This window comes from Trachemys scripta, chromosome 8 (genome assembly GCF_013100865.1).
Source record: "Trachemys scripta elegans isolate TJP31775 chromosome 8, CAS_Tse_1.0, whole genome shotgun sequence".
Lineage (NCBI taxonomy): Eukaryota > Metazoa > Chordata > Testudines > Emydidae > Trachemys > Trachemys scripta.
Genome location: NC_048305.1, coordinates 35,243,646 through 35,260,972, shown reverse-complemented (window position 1 = coordinate 35,260,972; position 17,327 = coordinate 35,243,646).

Sequence of the window (17,327 nt, the reverse complement as noted above, 5' to 3'; positions counted from 1 at the left end):
TCTTCGGATGTATATCATTCATGACATAGGGTAAGAGTTTGTAAGTATGTCTTGTGGGTCAAGAGAGGAACCTCAATCATGTGAATCTCCCACGGTCCACCACAGCAGAGCTCCTCACCTGCAGAGGGTGAGAGATCCTCAGCAGCTGGGCTTTGCAGGAGTGACTGAAAACAGGGGATTGGAATGGCAACTGTCATGCTCCTTTAACTATCAAGGCTTGTTGCCATTCCCTCCCTTCTTAACTCATCTCTAGAACCTCCCCTGGGGGCTCTCCCAGCTCTTTATGCACACTCATGAAATAAGCCTCACTCAACCTCCATGATCTAGGGAAGTAGATGAGTAGAAGGAAGCTGATTTTCCACCCTGGACATTGACTAAGTCCTCGGAGAGGCCTTGATCTCCAATTCCAAGTTTCCAGAGTACAGAGACCTGTTAAGCTTCCATCTCAAGGGCCAGTTTTGGATAAATGGGGTGCTTCAGAAGCAAATAAAAATTCAGTGATGAATAATAGATGAGCAACCAGAATCCAGGTGTCATTTAAGCTAATGGCAAAACTCCTATTGACCTTAATAGGGCTAGGATTTCCCCCCAGGATTTTCAGAAGTGACTAGTGATTTTAGATGCCTCATGTTTTTGGTGCCCAGCTTAAGGGCAAGTTTTTCAGAGGATGGGTGCTCAGCACTTTCTGAAAACCAGGCCCCTGTAAGATGTCTTGGGTTGGGCACCCAAAATCACTAGTCATGTTTCAAAATGTAGGCCAGAGGTAGGTTAGTGTGACAAAATGGGCCTTTTCCACTCCTTAGTCAATGGAACTACCGTTGGGCTGATCTTGGCTCATTGCCTATAACTTCCATACCTTGCTTTAAAAGAATTCCAAAGGTCAACTGCCTCCAGGGGAGAGCTGAACACATGTTCCACTGATGTATCTGTTCTGACTTCTCTTAGGCCAGGCCAGGCCAGCCTGCAGCCTTCCACTTCAAAGCATCCTCGCTTGCTGGAGCTCTGGAGACAGCTGTTGCCATCCCAGTGCCAATCCGTTCCCTACAGCCCCCACTCTCAGGAGACATGTATGTGCCCTCTCCATCACTAGCCCCATACATTTACATGCAGCTGGAGCTGAGATTTGGGGCCCGATCCTGCACACCCAGGCAATGGGAAGCCTGTGCTGGCTTGGGCCCAATGAGCTCACTGTAAACAGCCCTTCTGTCAGACTGGTTATGAAGGCCGGCACACCACACAGTGACTCAGCAATAATGCTTTGGGTAGTTAACATTTCATTATCATTTTTAAAGGCTAAGTGGCTTTTACCACCTGAGAAGCAAATTAATGGCCCCACTAAAGCCCTCCCCCGAGTGCCTTAACGCTGCTGTAATATTGATTTTTTTCCCCTCCTTTCCTTCTTTCTTTCTTCTTCAGAACATTTTTCTTTCTCCCTGCATGTATTCCCCCATTATGAAAAATACACACTCATTTGTACAGCACAGAGAGGAGGGAATAATGCTGCTCTCTAACTAATACACTGCTGATTCTTCCCTTCTTGGCTTGTATTATTCCCCGCAGCAGACAGACAAGAGGCAGATGGTGATAAATTCCTTCCCGACCCCAGCAGATGATCAGCTTATGCCCTGAGGCACAAGGGTTTGTTTTTTTTATCCCTTGGGAACACTTTGGTCCTAACCGCCTAGCTGAGTGTCGCTGTTTGTGCTCTGCTTGCGGCTGTCTGGGTCTTGTCCTCCTGGCTGTCCCATTGGACTGCCTGTCTCGGCCTTGGGCAAGGAGTTCCGCGGATGGGCTGGATATGCGGTACAAAGAAAATAACTTCCAGTCAAATTCAAACTTTTACAAAAGCAATGGGAGCTGAGTGCCTGGCCCTGATGCCAGTTTGCCAACCCAGGCTGCCTCAACAGGAACAAAGCAGGGGCAGATCCATCCCTGGGCCAGCGCAGAGCCTAGCACTGGGATGCAGGGGAAGTGGCTTGAGCACACTTTATTCAGGGGCTGCCCTAATTTGTGCCCTTGTTGCAGTCTGGGCTCCATCTCACACTGTGATGCTGATATCAAGCTACAAACCTATGATAGGCAGCCTATCATAGGCTCTGCACTTACACAGCCATCCACAGGCAAGGACCCACCCAACTGAGTTACATGAACGGTCTCCCAGTCACTCATGAGCCAACAATGGAGAGGCTCCAGCCAATCCCCCCAGTTCCAGCCCTATACCCCAGAACTGGACCACCTTGCACAGGTCAGAAGCCTGGCCAGTCTAAGTTCATTGCTTTGTCTACACAGCGCACCTTACAAAGGCACGGCTGTGCTGCTGCAGCCGCGCTGTTGTAAGGTGCACTGTGTGGCCGCTCTTTATTGCCAGGAGAGAGCTCTCCTGGCAACTAAATAAAACCACCCCCAGTGAGGGGTGGTAGCTTTGTCGACAGGAGTGTTTTTTCACACCTCTGAGTGACAAAAGTTTTAATGATGAAAGTGCCAATGTAGACATAGCCAAAATAATGAACGTACAATGTAGACAAACGCATGGGTAAGGATAAAGCAAATAAATACGTTTAACTACAGAAAGCTGAATTATAAGTGATTATAAATAGTAGGTGTTCAGGGGGCACTTTGGGATGCAAGGTGAATCCAGAGTGAGACTGCAAAACCTACAGAGCACTGACACCCCTCCCCCACACACAGAGACCTTCTTCCCCAAACCCCGACGCTGACCCCTGACACAGGGTGGCCTGTCTCTTTCAGCCCAAATTAGCCCCTCTCCACCACCACACCTATGCAGGGCATGGGCCTTCAAAGGAGGAAGAGCCAGCAATGAAGGGTGGGCTGAGGGGAGAGCAGATGGCTGCGGAGAACCAGAAGGACAAGGCCTGTGAGCAACTCCAAGTAGAAAGGCCTGGGATGGAGCAGGGGAGCCGTTGAAGGGCTGGAGAGAGACGACAGCCCCCTGGGCAAGGACGGATTGGGCCCAGCTGCAGTGTGGGGTGAAGATTTGGTGGCTGATTCAGCACATTGATACTTGGGGTGCCACCGCTGTATTGCACAAACACGGGACAGACCTTAGGTGGCCCCAGTCTTGTCTTAAGCCTCTGGGAACTAAACCCTTCACCTCCCCTCTCCTCCCTGGGTGAGGTCTCCCAGCTCTGAGCACTGCAGAGAACCCCAATCCCTGCCTCTCTTCTGCCCCCTGACTACTCTGTCATTCCACCCCCACCCCACCCTGCCCCTACCCCTGTCATCCCAACCGCCCCCCACTCTGCCCCCTCTGTCATCCTGACCACCCCTACTCTGTCCCCACCCCTCTAACATCCTGACCACCCCGCCCCCACCCCGTCATCCCTTCTTCCCCCACCCCCTCACCCTTCCTGACCCCCACCCTGTCCCCCCATCTGCCCCTTTATGTGCTATTTGAGTCACCCATGCTCCTGCTCCCATAGACAGGATCCTGCCCACACACCCGCGCTCTGGAGGTTCCGGCCAAGTCCAGAGGGCACCACTGGCAGCAGCACCCCCACACCATACCCCTAAAGCAAGTGTTTCAACTGTTAAATCCCTAATCTGCTGCTTCCCCCTTTGCTGATCTGAATCCCCCCCAACCCCATCCACAAACATGCCCTCCAGGGATGGATTGGCAGGAGCCCTTTAACTAATACAAAGGAGAACCATTTAGATCTTCCACCATTTCTTCTTCACTAACTGACAACTCCTTCCAACTGACTTCTCTCTCTCTAGTCGCTTCACCCCCCTGACCCCATCTAAACAACACCGGATCTATGTCCCCCTCTTGTTGCCTCTAACACATACGGAAATAAAAACAGATCTTTCTGTCACATTAATAAAACCCATAGCCCTTTTATCACCCAATGCCTGCATATTTCACCTCCATCTGTGGCCTGTTAACACCCCCAGATATCTGTAGCTCCTGATCTAATTTCTTTTCTTTTCTCCCGCAGGATCGCAGGGCACGCCTTGCCAATCCACAGGATGGAAAATACACCCTACTAAGAGACTTTTTTCCTTGATCTTCAATCCAAGCTGACCCGTTTTTTAGACAAATCATCTCTCCCCACCTCTTGAAATCTATTGCTCTTACATCCTGACCCCCACCATCTTTTCATCCATCCCTATCATTATAAAACCCGTTAAAACCTTTCAGATCTCTACCCTAATCACATCCATCAGTCTCCAGGCTTCTCCTGCTCCACCTTAGCAGGGTCCCATGCCTTATTAAATGAACTCCTAGCATTAGTAGACAGGAGATCCCAACATATGTCCTTCCCTGCTTTTATAAACATTAGGTCCACCTGTACTACTCCACTGGCTCCAGTTCAAAACCCCTGTCCTGGCTCTCCAGGGAAGCTCCCCAAGCCAGTCCAAAACAAGATTGTTTATAAAAGTCCAAAACCACATGCTCATGTAACGTTAAGGCTCCCCGATTCTCGAGCTCTTTGGGCATGCTCTAAGTACGTCATCAAATCCTCAACAGGATTAAAAGCCATTTTAGCAACAGAATAGAAAGTGGGGGAGCTGCAAATGGGGGCATAGTCAGACCTCAGGGTTTGGGTTGGCTCCTTTACATGGACTAGGAAGCCATGAGGCCTGTGTTTTCTGTGGGATGAACAGGGCCGGCTCTAGGTTTTTTGCCCCCCCCAAGCAAAAAAATTTTTGGCTGCCCCCCCCCCCCCCCCTGGGGCCTCCCTTCCCCCCCCCCCCGTACCCCTGCCACCTCAGCCCTGGGCTCCCCCCACCAGTGCTGACTCCGCCCGCTCCCCCTTCGCCTCCAGCTGGTCCGGTGTTGGCAGGGTCGGGGTAAGCAGCGGGGCTCCTGGGCCGCGCCTCAGCCTAGGGTCCCTCCAGCCAGGGCTTCCACCTCCAGGACCAGCTGGGACCCAAGAGGCCAGAGCTAGGGGACCGCCCCAACAGGGGGCTGAGGAGCCAGGGCAGGGTGGCCCCAGACGGAGCGGAGCCCTGGAGAGCGGGATGCGAGCCCGCACAGCAGCGCACCGCCCTCTATGGCCACGCTGCTGCTGCTGCTTCTGGCCTCCCTGCCACAGTCCCTGGGCGGCTCAGGCCACTTCGCTAAGCCCCGGCTGTGGCGCTGGGGGGCGACCGCCCTGTGGCACCTGCAGGTGTCTCTGTGCGCCCAGCGGGGCGACCCCCAGCCCGAGTGGTCCCTCGCTCGGAGCCTGCCCGGCCCAGCCACAAGGTGCGGGTGCTGCTCCCCTGCAGCGCGAACTGCAGTGGCCCCAGGGCGCCCCCTGCCCACGACACACTGCTGCTGCCAGGGCCGGCTCTAGGCTTTTGCCACCCAAAGCAAAAAAAAAAAAGGTGGCCGAAATGCAGCCCCTGAAAATGTGCCGCCCCAAGCATGTGCTTGGTTTGCTGGTGCCTAGAGCTAAGCTGCAGAGATGTATGCAGGATTCGCCATTCCAGGCTGTCCTCTAACAGGTGCATTGCTGTCTATTCCAATGATGCTGTAAAATGTAGACAGTAAAATATAAAGGCTGAGTTATCCTTACTATACAGAGTGGATCACATTTTGCTCTCACTTATGCCAGTGTAAATCTGGAGTAATTCCACTGGAGTCTCTGGGGTTACTCCAAAATTACCCTAGTGTGAATGAGAGCAGAGTTGGGCCCATTAACCTTCTCCGTTCTTGGGTATGGAGGGTTTTAAGCATATGCTCTCTCTGCCTTTGTATGTTAATGGAATGTGCTGCTTTGGGTTTTCAAAGCACATGAGTCAGGACTTTCAAAGCGATGCTTCTTGCAGCCACGTTGTATTTAGGCATTAAAATTAGCACCCTGTAGAGCAATACAAACAGCTACGCCATGTGCAGCAGAGCCCAGTTACTGCTCCTCCAGCAACTGCAGCGCTGAGCTTCCTGACTTTGGGGCCTTCGAATTCTCAGCCTTAATGCAACATTAATGGATTTTTTGGCACTGAATATTTATAAGCAAGGGGCCTGTTCACAGCTCCCCGATTCCCCACTGAGCAACCCAGGGTCCCCTCCCCCCCCATTCCTTCTGAGAGATCAGATATTCAACTTCCCACTCACCATCAAGGGCCTGCTCCGGGCTCCCCTCTGGCACCATCTGCTCCTGGGGGCCCAGACACCCAGAGACTCACCAGGGTCAGACACCTGGAACACTGAGCTCCCCAATGCAGTGGGCTTCCCAGCAGCCCCTAGTAGCTCTGCTTTGCCTCCTCTGCTTCAGAAAATATAATTCTCCCCCTGCCCCACCCTGTTTGCCCTGCACAGCCAGCAGCCACTTCTCCTCACCCCTTACTCTTTGCTGTCTCCTTCCCCCCTTCCCCTGCTGTGTTGTGCAGCACCCCGTTTCTCCCTTGCTTCCCATGTCCCACTGGCTCCCTCCTTGCTCCTCTGCTTCCTTTCTCTGGCTGTGTCTACATTGTAGCTGGGAGTTGTAGGTGGATACATGCTAGTTTGGCCTGAGTTAGTGTCTAAAAATAGCAGTGTGGCCGCAGGGGCTCGAGTTAGTCACCCAGATACGTTCCCTGGGGGTTGGGCAGGACTGTACTTGCGCAGCTGCCCACCATGTTGTGATGTCTAGCTCATGAGCTGGGGCAGAGCTAGCACCTGTCTGTTGATCTGAACTGCTCTGTAGACATATCCTCTGCCTTTCCTTTGTACGCATCCCTCTTCCTCTCTACCCTTGTGCTCTCCCTGCCTGTCTCCTTCATCTGCTCATGGTTCTTGATCTCCCTTCGCTTGGCCTAGAGTGTCACGGTGCCTCATGGGATTTGTAGTTCATGCCCCATTCATGCCTGGGGACAGGGCTGCTGAGCCAGATTACTTCTCCCTTATGTTCTCATCTCTGACCAATTCATTTGGTGTATCATGGGAAACATAGGACTGCACTGACTCATGGGAGTTGTAGTTCAGACAGGGAGCCCAGCCCTCAAGAGAAAATGAGATGGATGCACCTGAACTACAACTTCCATGAGGCATTGAAGCACTGTATGCAGATGCAGTTTAATATCAGACTGACTCAAAATATTTCTGTTTTCAGCCATGCAACATTTGTCGTAGGCTATGTTGGTTCCCTGATATGAGAGAGACATGGTGGGTGAGGTATTATCTTTGATTGGACCAACTTCTGTTGGTGAAAGAGACAAGTTTTTGAGCTATACAGAGCTCTTCTCCAGAACTGGAAAAGGACTAAGACCAGATCTACACTATGCTACACTACGCTACACACTTACCTCTGTATAACTATGTCACTCAGGGGTGTGAAAATCCACACCCCTGAGTGACATAGTTATACCAACCTTAACCCCCCATGTAGACAGCATTATGTCAGTGGGGGAGCTTCACCTGCTGACATAGCTACCCCCTCTCGTGAAGGTGGAGTTATTAAGCCGAGAGAAGAGCTCTCTCCCTTTGGCTTAGAGCAGCGGTTCTCAAACTGTGGGTTGGGATCCCAAAGAGGGGTCATCAGGCTGGCTTAGACTTGCTAGGGTCTGGAGTTGAAGCCGAAGCCCGAGGATTTCAGCCCTGGGAAGTGGGGCTCAGGTTACAGGCCCCCTGCCTGGGGTTGAAGCCCTCGGGCGTCAGCTTTAGTCCCCTCACTCAGGGTGGTGGGGCTCAGGCTTTGGCTTTGGTCCCCTTCCACCTGGGGCAGCAGGGCTTGGGTGGGCTCAGGCCTCCTGGGGTCATGTAGTAATTTTTGTTATCAGAAAGGGGTCTTGGTGCAATGAAGTTTGAGAACCCCTGGTTTAGAGGTCTTCACCAGAAACGCTGCAGCAGTGCAGATGCGTCGATGCAAGTTTGTAGTGTAAACCTGCCCTAAGGGTACGTCTACACTTACCGGAGGGTCCGGCGGCAGGCAATCGATGTTCTGGGATCGATTTATTGCGTCTGGTTTAGACGCGATAAATCGATCCCAGATCGATCCCGGAAGTGCTCGCCGTCGACGCCGGTACTCCAGCTCGGCGAGAGGAGTACGCGGCATCGACGGGGGAGCCTCCCTGCCGCGTCTGGACCCACGGTAAGTTCGGACTAAGGTACTTCGAAGTGGGGGGTTAGTGGGGACTAGGCCTAAGAGTGTCACAGAAAAACACAAAGTGGGACAGATTGTTAAGCGTAAGGGTTAAACCCTTGAAGGAGACCATTTATAATGACTTGGGCAATTAACACCTCTGCAGTCACAGGACAAAGGAGGGTTAGTAGTAGTGTCCATTATTTTTAGTGTCTAGCAGAGTTTTACATTTTAGTTCCCAGGCTCATCTTCAGAAGGTGTTGTGCAGGTTTCCTTTAAGGACTAAGACTGAGAGGTCAGATATGGAGCAATCCCTTTGTGAAAAGTGCTGACCCACAGGTGAAAGGGTGTTTTTATCTTTTATCATTTTTCTGTGTGAGTTCATCTGAGCGAGTAGTTACTGTCTGATTTCACCCACCTAGCTGTTGTTGGGACATTTGGGGCTATGGGTGAGGTACACCCCATGCTGTGATGGGCATTTGTAGGACCCACAGATCTTGAAAGGTGGGTTGTGCTGATCATCATAGCAGTCGAGATATGTCTGCAGGTTTTGCATGCAGGGTCTGGTGCTGTTTTGAGTTGGTGGGGAGTTGCTTCTGATAATGGGGTAGGAAATGCCTGGTTAGGAGAGGCTTTTCCCTCCCTTTCTCCTTCCTGCAGGGAAATCAGAAGTGTGCTAAAGAAGAATAATGTCCAAGCAATCTTCTCTGAGATCCTTCCTGTCCCACAAGCAAAGGAAGACAGCAGCTTCTGGAAGTTTTTATTATATGGAGATATACCTATCTCATAGAACTGGAAGGGACCTTGAAAGGTCATCAAGTCCAGTCCCCTGCCTTCACAGTGGGACCAAGTACCATCCCTGACAGATTTTTGCCCCAGATCCCTAAATGGTCCCCTCAAGGATTAAACTCACATCCCTAGGTTTAGCAGGCCAGTGCTCAAACCACTGAGCTAGGTAAGAGGTGGAGGGTTTTGGTTTTGTGCAACATTAGTCCACCTTTTATGGGGAGAGAGGGCTGTATAGTTTGAATGGCCTCCACCTCAGTAAAAAGAGAACCCAATCCTCCTAGGGGACAGGCTGGCTAGAGTAGTCAGGAGGGGGTTAAATTAGTACAAAAGGGGAGGGGGGAAAGAGGAAGGGTCTGAGCACAAAATCAAGATATTTAGAACAAAATTAATCAAGGAATCAAAGGACATGAGGAGAAAAAAAAATTTAATTGCCTATACACCAATGCTAGGAGCCTGGGTAGCAAACAAGAGGAATTGCAATTGCTCATTTATGAGCATAAATTCAATCTAGTTGGTATTACTGAAACCTGGTGGGATGATTTGCATAACTGGAATGTTAAAATCAATGGTTATAACTTATTTAGGAAAGATTGAATGGGCAAAAGGGGAGGGGGAGTGGCACACTATGGCAAAAATGGCATTACGTGTTTCCAAGTCGCTGATCATTCAGAAAAGAGTGATCCTGAATGCTTATGGGTCAATGTCCTAACAGATAAAGCACAAGATGGGGTATTAGTTGGTGTCTGCTACAAGACCATCAAATCACACTAAGGAAAGGATGACCAGTTCGTTATGCACCTATCTATAAAGTGCAGGGAAAAAAGCTATGTGATCCAGAGGGACTTTAGTTTGAGTGACACATGCCAGAAATCTCATGCTGCCAGTATGAAAACATCCTTGGAACTTCTAAATATTATAGATGACAATTTCCTAACTCAAAGAGTTATGCATCCACCACAGGGGAATTCTACATTAGACCTCATCTTGACAGATAAAGAGGAACTGATCACAGAACTAAAAATTAATGGTAGCTTAGGTACAAGTGATCATGACTTGATCACATTTATAATGTGCAAGCAGGATAAAGTCCAGACCAGTACTATATACCTTGTGCTTTAAAAGGCCAATTTTACAAAGCTGAAAGCAAGTATGACCTAAATTAACTGGGAAGAAGAATTTAATCAGAAAAACTTGAATAACTTGAATGATAATTGGGAATTGTTTAAGAACACTTAAGCCACAATCAAGGTAGAAGTATTGGTTAAAAAATTCACCTGGTTTAAAAGGGAAGTGAAGGCAGTGATAAAAAAAAAACCTATATTTATATAACAAATGGAAGAAAGGAGAAGTTGACAGTAGTGAATATAAATCAAAAGATAGGAATTGTAGAAAATTGATAAGGGAAGCAAATGAACACAAGATGAACTCTATGGCCAGCACAGTTAAGGACAATAAGAAGGAGTTTTTAAACTATATTAGGAACAAAAAGAATCCTAACAATGGTATTGGTCCATTATTAGATGGAAATGGTAGAATTATTAATAATAATGCAAAAAAGTCAGAAGTGTTCAATAAATATCTCTGTTCTGTATTTGGGGGAGGAAACAGATGACATAACTATATCATATGAACATTCTTTCCATTCCACTGTTATCTCAGGAGGATATTAAACAGAAACTACTAAAGTTAGACATTTTAAAATCAGCAGATCCAGATAACTTGCATCCAAGAGTTTTAAAAGAGCTGGCTGAGAAGCTTGCTGGACCACTATTGTTGATTTTCAACAAGTCTTGGAAATTTAGGGAAGCTCCAGAAGACTGGAAGAAAGCTAATATTGTGCCAATATTTAAAAAGGGTAAATGGGATGACCCAGGTAACTACAGGCCTGTCAGTCTTACATTGAGCCCAGTCAACATAATGGAGAGGCTGATACGGGACTTGGTTAACAAAGAATTAAAGGCCAATCAACATGGGTTTATGGAAAACTAGAGGCTATGAGCATCAGAGCATCCTTGGGACAGGTAGACCTGGTGCAGGATCTTTTGTTCCCATGGTTTGGTTCCCCTTTTGGAGATCTGCAGAAGAGTCAGCCTGGGATGAGATTGTGAGAAAGGCCTAACTGTGGGCCGCAGGAAGAAGCAGCCCAGGGATACAGCAGAGGGTCTGAGCAAACAGACCTTATGTGCTTCATACAGGGTCCCTGGGCTGAAACCCAGAGTACAGGGCGAGTCTGGGGAGTCCTACTGGCCCACACAGGAGAAGAGCTCAAAGGCCCACAAAGCTTGAAGTTAGGCCAAAGCTCTGGCAAGACACTGCAAGACTACTGGTGTATTGGACGTCGTTTACCCAGGAAAGGATAGGATTAAAAGTGGCCAGGTGGAGGGCCAGGTCACAAGAAGAGGCAGACCACTGCAGGGCTGAAGCAGCTGTCAGCAGGGGGCACCAAAGGAGGAGGAGAGCCACTACACCATGCCCAGCCACAAGGGGGCGCCAGCGGTGAGTAGATGAGAGTGAGAAAGAAGGAGGAGAGCCACCAAGCCACTCCCAGCCATAAGGGGGCACCAGTGGTGAGTAGACGGGGACACCAAAGGAAGAAGAGACCCGCCACACTACTCCCAGCCATGAGGGACACCAGTGGTGAGTAGACGGAGGCACCAAAGGAAGAAGAGAGCCACCACACCACTCCCAGCCATGAGGGGGTGCCAGCGATGAGTAGCCTGTTTGACCGGGAACGGTATTGGGAGGGGCATCACTGATGGGAGGGGCATCATGTGTCACAAGAGAAACGTGCCACAAGGGAGCGGGAAGGGGGGATAAGCGCACTGGGGAGCAGTTGCCCAACAGGAATGAGCAGCCTCTATGGAAGAGAAGAGCCCAGTGGGGGCCCCGCACCAGGCTGCGAGGGGCGGGAGCGGCCAACCTCCCCACACAGAGCAGTGCCTGGTGGCCCATGCCACCTCCTGTGTATCTTGTTTGAACAGTCAGTGGCAGTGATAAAAGCTTTTCCCCAATCGCATGTTAAAGAAGCTGGACCTAAAATGAATTTTGCCCGGCTCTCTGCTACTGACAATACAGAGGGGATATTATGTGTGGGGAGAGAAAGCCCTTTTTGTCTGGGAGCGGAGACAGCGGCGTTCTGTTCTTGTGCACATCTAAAAACAAGGCTGGGGAGCGCGGCTCTTTAAGTTCAGCTGAAGCAAAAACACACAGGCCCGTCTCACAATTAAACACAGTATCAAACCGAGAAAGGATCAATTGAGCCTAGACCAGAAAGCTCACCATGTGACAGATTCCAGAAAGTACGTGATACACCATGCCCAGGGCTAGTGCATGCCTGCTGCGCTTCCCAGTACATGATTAATTTGACTCAGGGCAGGAGGCTGCAGGCGAGGAATCTGCAGCACACGCTGGAAAGTTTTAACACTTTGAACACTGGTTGTGTAGCCAAGCAAGAGAGCGACAAAAGCAAAGAGATCACGACTGGGGGTGCGGGGGCTTTTTTTTTTTAATCTTGAGTAAATGGTGCATTTCCAAATCAAGGCCAGAATCAGATACAACCTTAATCCCCATGACAGTGGCTTTCCTGCACTGTTTTCTCCCCCCTCTCCCACAACTATATTGTTTTCAAAAAAGGGACTAAAGGGGAGGTTTGGTGGGGTTGCTTGATTTATTTCTGATGGCCACTGCAAATCCCCCTCAGTTAAGAACACTCATACCTACTGAGAGCAGGCAGGGAAGACGGCCCTTAGGTTTGTTCTGTAATCAGCAAAGGTATGGCCATTCCCCTTGCCCACTCTTACAGGCGGCCTTGCAGATACCCAGAGATTAGAAACAATTAATGCATTAGCCCCTTAATTGCTGAAGAGAGGAGAAAGCAAACATGCAGTTTCTCTGGGAGACAGAATGATGGCGCTGCAACACCAACAGAACTCAGAGTTCCGGCAGCAGAGCCGAGTGCCTTTATAACACCCTCTTATAAACTATTTTATCATATAGGCTCCCCATTTCCTGCTCCTTGGTGCACTGTGGAACTAGAAGCCTTTGAATAAACAAAGCAATTTAAATGGCTGAAAATCCTGGCAATTCTGGCTGATGGGTTGCCTGGGGTACCCTAACGGGCAGGTTATCTGCGCCGGTGCCGCTAGCGATCTGTGATTGGAATTGGAGCTCCCAAGATTACATTAAGCCATTAGCGTATGATCCAACCAGCACCGACCCGCTGCGGTAGGAGAAAACAGCGCGGAAGGTGGGAAAGAAGAGAACTCAGGCAGGCAAAATCCCAGACTACTATGGATAGGTTTATGCAAATGAACTCTAGAAACAAATAGAGTATATACAGGATCTGACCGTGCAGCATCAGCAGGACCTGGAAAAGGTGGCCTCCGATTTACCAGTAGCCACAGCATTGGTTCTGTTTCCTGGAATCCAGTCTCTTGAAGGCCAAGGGAAGAGATAATCTCCCCCAGCTTTGCCTCTGCACACTGCAGCCGTGGTCTATAACACATAACCACTGAACTTTTCATCCATAGACTCCACAGCGCTTTACAAAGGAGGTCCGTATCATTATCTCCATGGATGGTGGCTGTGAAGTAGCTAGAGGAGAATTTGCCTGGAGCAGGAGCAATATAGGGCCATGAAATTGGAACTATGCTACCCTCCTTGCACGCCTTGACATAGGGGCCATGCTGGAGCAGGAGGGGCCTGCCGGTAGTGCATGGCTTGAGACACAGCCCATAGGCAGCCTGGCTAAAACTGTCAGACATTAAAGCAGCCTACAGACTGCTCTGATCTATGCCAGGGACCACACTGGCTCCAACCAACCCAGAATCAGGACCACTTCTGCCCCATCCTGGGCTGCCCCAGATTCAGACCCCCTGGCACCGAACTGAGCATTGCTGGAATAGAGGTGGAAGTGCCTCTAGTGATTAGAGCAGGGCACTGAGAGTCAAAACTCCTGGGTTCTTTTGGCAGTACAGCTGCAGAGTTGCTTGTCGGTTAACCTCTCTGAGCTCCTGTGATGGGGCGTGTGCCCCACACAGGCCCTGATGGGGTTAATATGGGCCTGAGAGGCCAATTATAGAATCTGGCTGCATGTGGGGGAAGAGCCAGGCTTAGCTGCTTATGAAGCCCAGCTGGGCAGGAGCAGACTGGTTAGTTCAAAGCCAGGAAGTTAAGAGCAGAAGAGGGGTGCAGGGCGGGAATCTGCAGTCACTGTCTGGTAGCAGAGGGGTGAGGAGGAGGACACCTAGCAAGGCGAATAAGCCCTGGGATTCTCGCCCTGAAAGATGGGTACACCCAGAGAAGTTACAGGGGAGAAAGCCTGAGAAGGCAGGGTAGTAAGCCCAGGGAAACAGCAGCAACGAGTGGGACTGAGCAGACCTTGGCAGCTGATTATGGGGCCCCAGTGAAGAGAGATAGCCTGGGTTCCCCTACCAGCCACTCAGAGAGTGGCACAGGACCTGGAGATGTGGCAAGGAGACCATCTGAGACAGTGCCCCAACAACTGGTCCGGTTGGACTTTGTCACCTCAGAAGAGGGGCTACAGAGTGGCCTGGTCAGAGGGCCAAGTTGTGAAGAGGGAGCACCCTGAATCATGAAGAGAGAGACGGGGGTCACAACATGAGAAACTGATGGCAGGGACACCAGATGGGACAAGAGGTAATTCCCAGGCCCAGCCACAAGGAGGCACACTGGTGGTGAGTGGAACCCCGTCACACCTGTTTCTCAATCATAAAATGTGGCTGATAATACCTGCCTCTGAGGGTCTCTGGGATTTAATTCCCTATTTGCAAAGGGCTGGGAGATGCTCAGCTAAAGCAGTATCATGCAGTGTCAGGCCCGATTGTGGGGGTCCAAACAAAGCCAGAGGGTCCCCCCAAGGGGAATGCAGAAGGAGGCAACGCCAGTCACCTGGAGGCTCTTCCTGTTGGGACCTTGGCCAGTGAGCAATTTCCGTTCATCCACCAGGAAAGATTCAAGACTGAGTACACATGCAGATCATGGGCATTCATTTTATTATTAAACCAGAAGGTGCTGTGGCTTCTGCCGCTGGGTGAAGATGATCATGGTGCTAATAGGACAGGCTTTGATTTTCATTTTTCAGGTGGGCTGACTCAGCCACCAGAACCAACCAGAGTTGCAGTCAGCAGGGGCTGTCTTCAAAGAGCATGGGTAACCAGGAAACACAAACAGGAAAAAGAGGAGGCAAGAAATGCCCCAGCTTGGGGTTCATTGCAGTCCTCTGACCCCTGGTCATAAAGCCCGCCTGTGGCCAAGACATTATGCCTGACTCTCTCTTGCCTTGCCCCTTGTCCCATCGCTTAGGGAATGTCTGCACTGGAGCTGGCAGGTGTACTGTCCAGCCCCAGAAGATGTACCCGTGCTAGCTCTGAGTGATCTAGTACACTCAAAATAGCAGCATAGCTGCAGTGGCACAAGTGTTAGGACAGGCTAGCTGTCCTGAGGGCAATCCTATTCAAGACACTGTACTCACGATGACGGGCTCATTATCCTGCCGTAACTACACTTCTAGTTTTAGTGTGTTACCTGCCCTAGGTCTGCTTAAGCTATTTCCTGGAGCTGGAAATTATACCTCATGTTCTAATCTAGATAAAGCCTAGATTAGGTCTACACCTAAGAATAGCTATGTTGGTTAGGAGTGTGGAAACAAATCTCCCACAACTGACTTTGCTAAGCTGGTGAAAGCCCAAGGATAGCTGCAGTTCCACTGTGTGTGATGGGGTGTCCACCCCTGACTAGCATGTAAGAGGTTAATAGGGCCCTAGTGATGCTGCACAGGAAGCAGCCAATAGGAGAGGGGCTGTGAGGAACAGTCAGTTAAGACTCAGCAGGCCCATATAAGAAGAGCCACAGGGAAGAAGAGCTGAGTCAGTTACTCACTGGAGCTCAAGGAGGAAGACCTGGGTCCCTGGCAGACAGAAGGAAGCCAGCATCATGGACAGAGCAGTGCTGTAGCAGGGACCAGGGGAGCTAGGGAAGAGCTGCTGGCTGGCTGCTGGGATTTGCAGGCTGAGGCTCTGAGGCAAGGGAGAGGATGCTATGGCCACCGTGGAAGTGTCCAGACAATTGGCTGCATTTGCCACTGGGGAAGTGGCGGGACAGTTGGACTTCAACACTTGCTCTGAAAACGGGGGAGCACAGATCAAGACACAGCCAGAAGACTGTGTCATGAAGAGAACACCGTGTTCCCTGGAGTGATGTGGGTCTGGGAGCAGAAGTGATGGCGGGCGAGGCACCACTGGGAGTGGGCATACCGACCTGCAGAGCTAATACCCATGATGACCAGCAGGAGGCACCAGTGTGGAGAATGTAGCCCCATTACATGCTGGCAAAAAGCATTTTTTTGTCAGTATCAGCTGCGCCTCCACTAGCATGATTTGCTGGTATAGATCTACAGGTAAATCAACACCAGCAAACCTTGTCAGATGTAGACCAGGCCTCACACTTGTGGCAAGCGGGTGCAGGGAGACAGCATCCAGTTCAAATAGTAATGATTTCACACTCACGTTCCCTTGGGATCAGTGATGTCTAGAACTGGGCAAATAATTGATATTTTGGTTCATTGGTAAAACCAAACAATTTGGGGGGGGGGGATGTCACTTTGGATTTACCCAAAATGAATATGTTTTGGTTTTCTTGGAAAGACAAAATAAAACCAACCAACCAACCCTCAGAAAAATAGTTTCATTTTCAGGCAATTTTAACTGCTGTTTTTAGTAAAACCGAAGGAAATTTGGGAATGCCATTCACCAACCCACCTGTGGAGGAAACACTGCTCCCTAGAGCTCTCTCAGTAGAGCACTCAGCTGGGCTGTAGAAGGGCCAGGTTCAAATCCCCACCCTCCCTGAGGTGGAGCTGGCATTTGAACTTGGGTCCCTCACATTACAGTTGAAGGCCCTAGGCCTGGGATAGCTTAATCTCTCCTGTTAAAGCAATTGCACTTTGTGTAGCTACTTAGTCATTGGGCCAGAAAATAAGAGAGAGAGGATGACTCATAGCCTGGTGGTGAGGGGGCTTCTCCCCCTGCACTGGGGGGGGGGTTCCACCTGGGTTCTAGCCCTCTTCTAATGCGTATTTAATTATTTATACAAACTGGAATAGCTCCAACAGGAGAGATTGAGATTGAGAGCAGTTCCCCCTCCCTCCATAGTCCAGTGATTCCGGCATTCACTTGTGCTGTGGGACTCCCAGGTTTAAATTCTTGCTCTGAATCCAGTGGAGTGAAGCTGTGAACCTGGGGTAGGGGTGCTGGAATAGGAGGGCTCAGGAGTCATAGCTCTCCCACTTTTTACCGTCCGTAAGGGCGAGCGACAGAGAGAGAGGAGGCGAGAGGAGCGAGTGTGGGGCAGGGCCTCAGGGGGAAGGGGCAGTGTGGGAGTGGGCCTCAGGGGAAGGGGCAGCATGGGGGCGGAGCCATGGTTTGGGTGCCAATGGCCTCCCCACTTTTAGAGACCTTCCATCGCCCCTGTGGTCTAATCATGTTCCCTTAGGGCAGAGGGGGGCACTGCCTT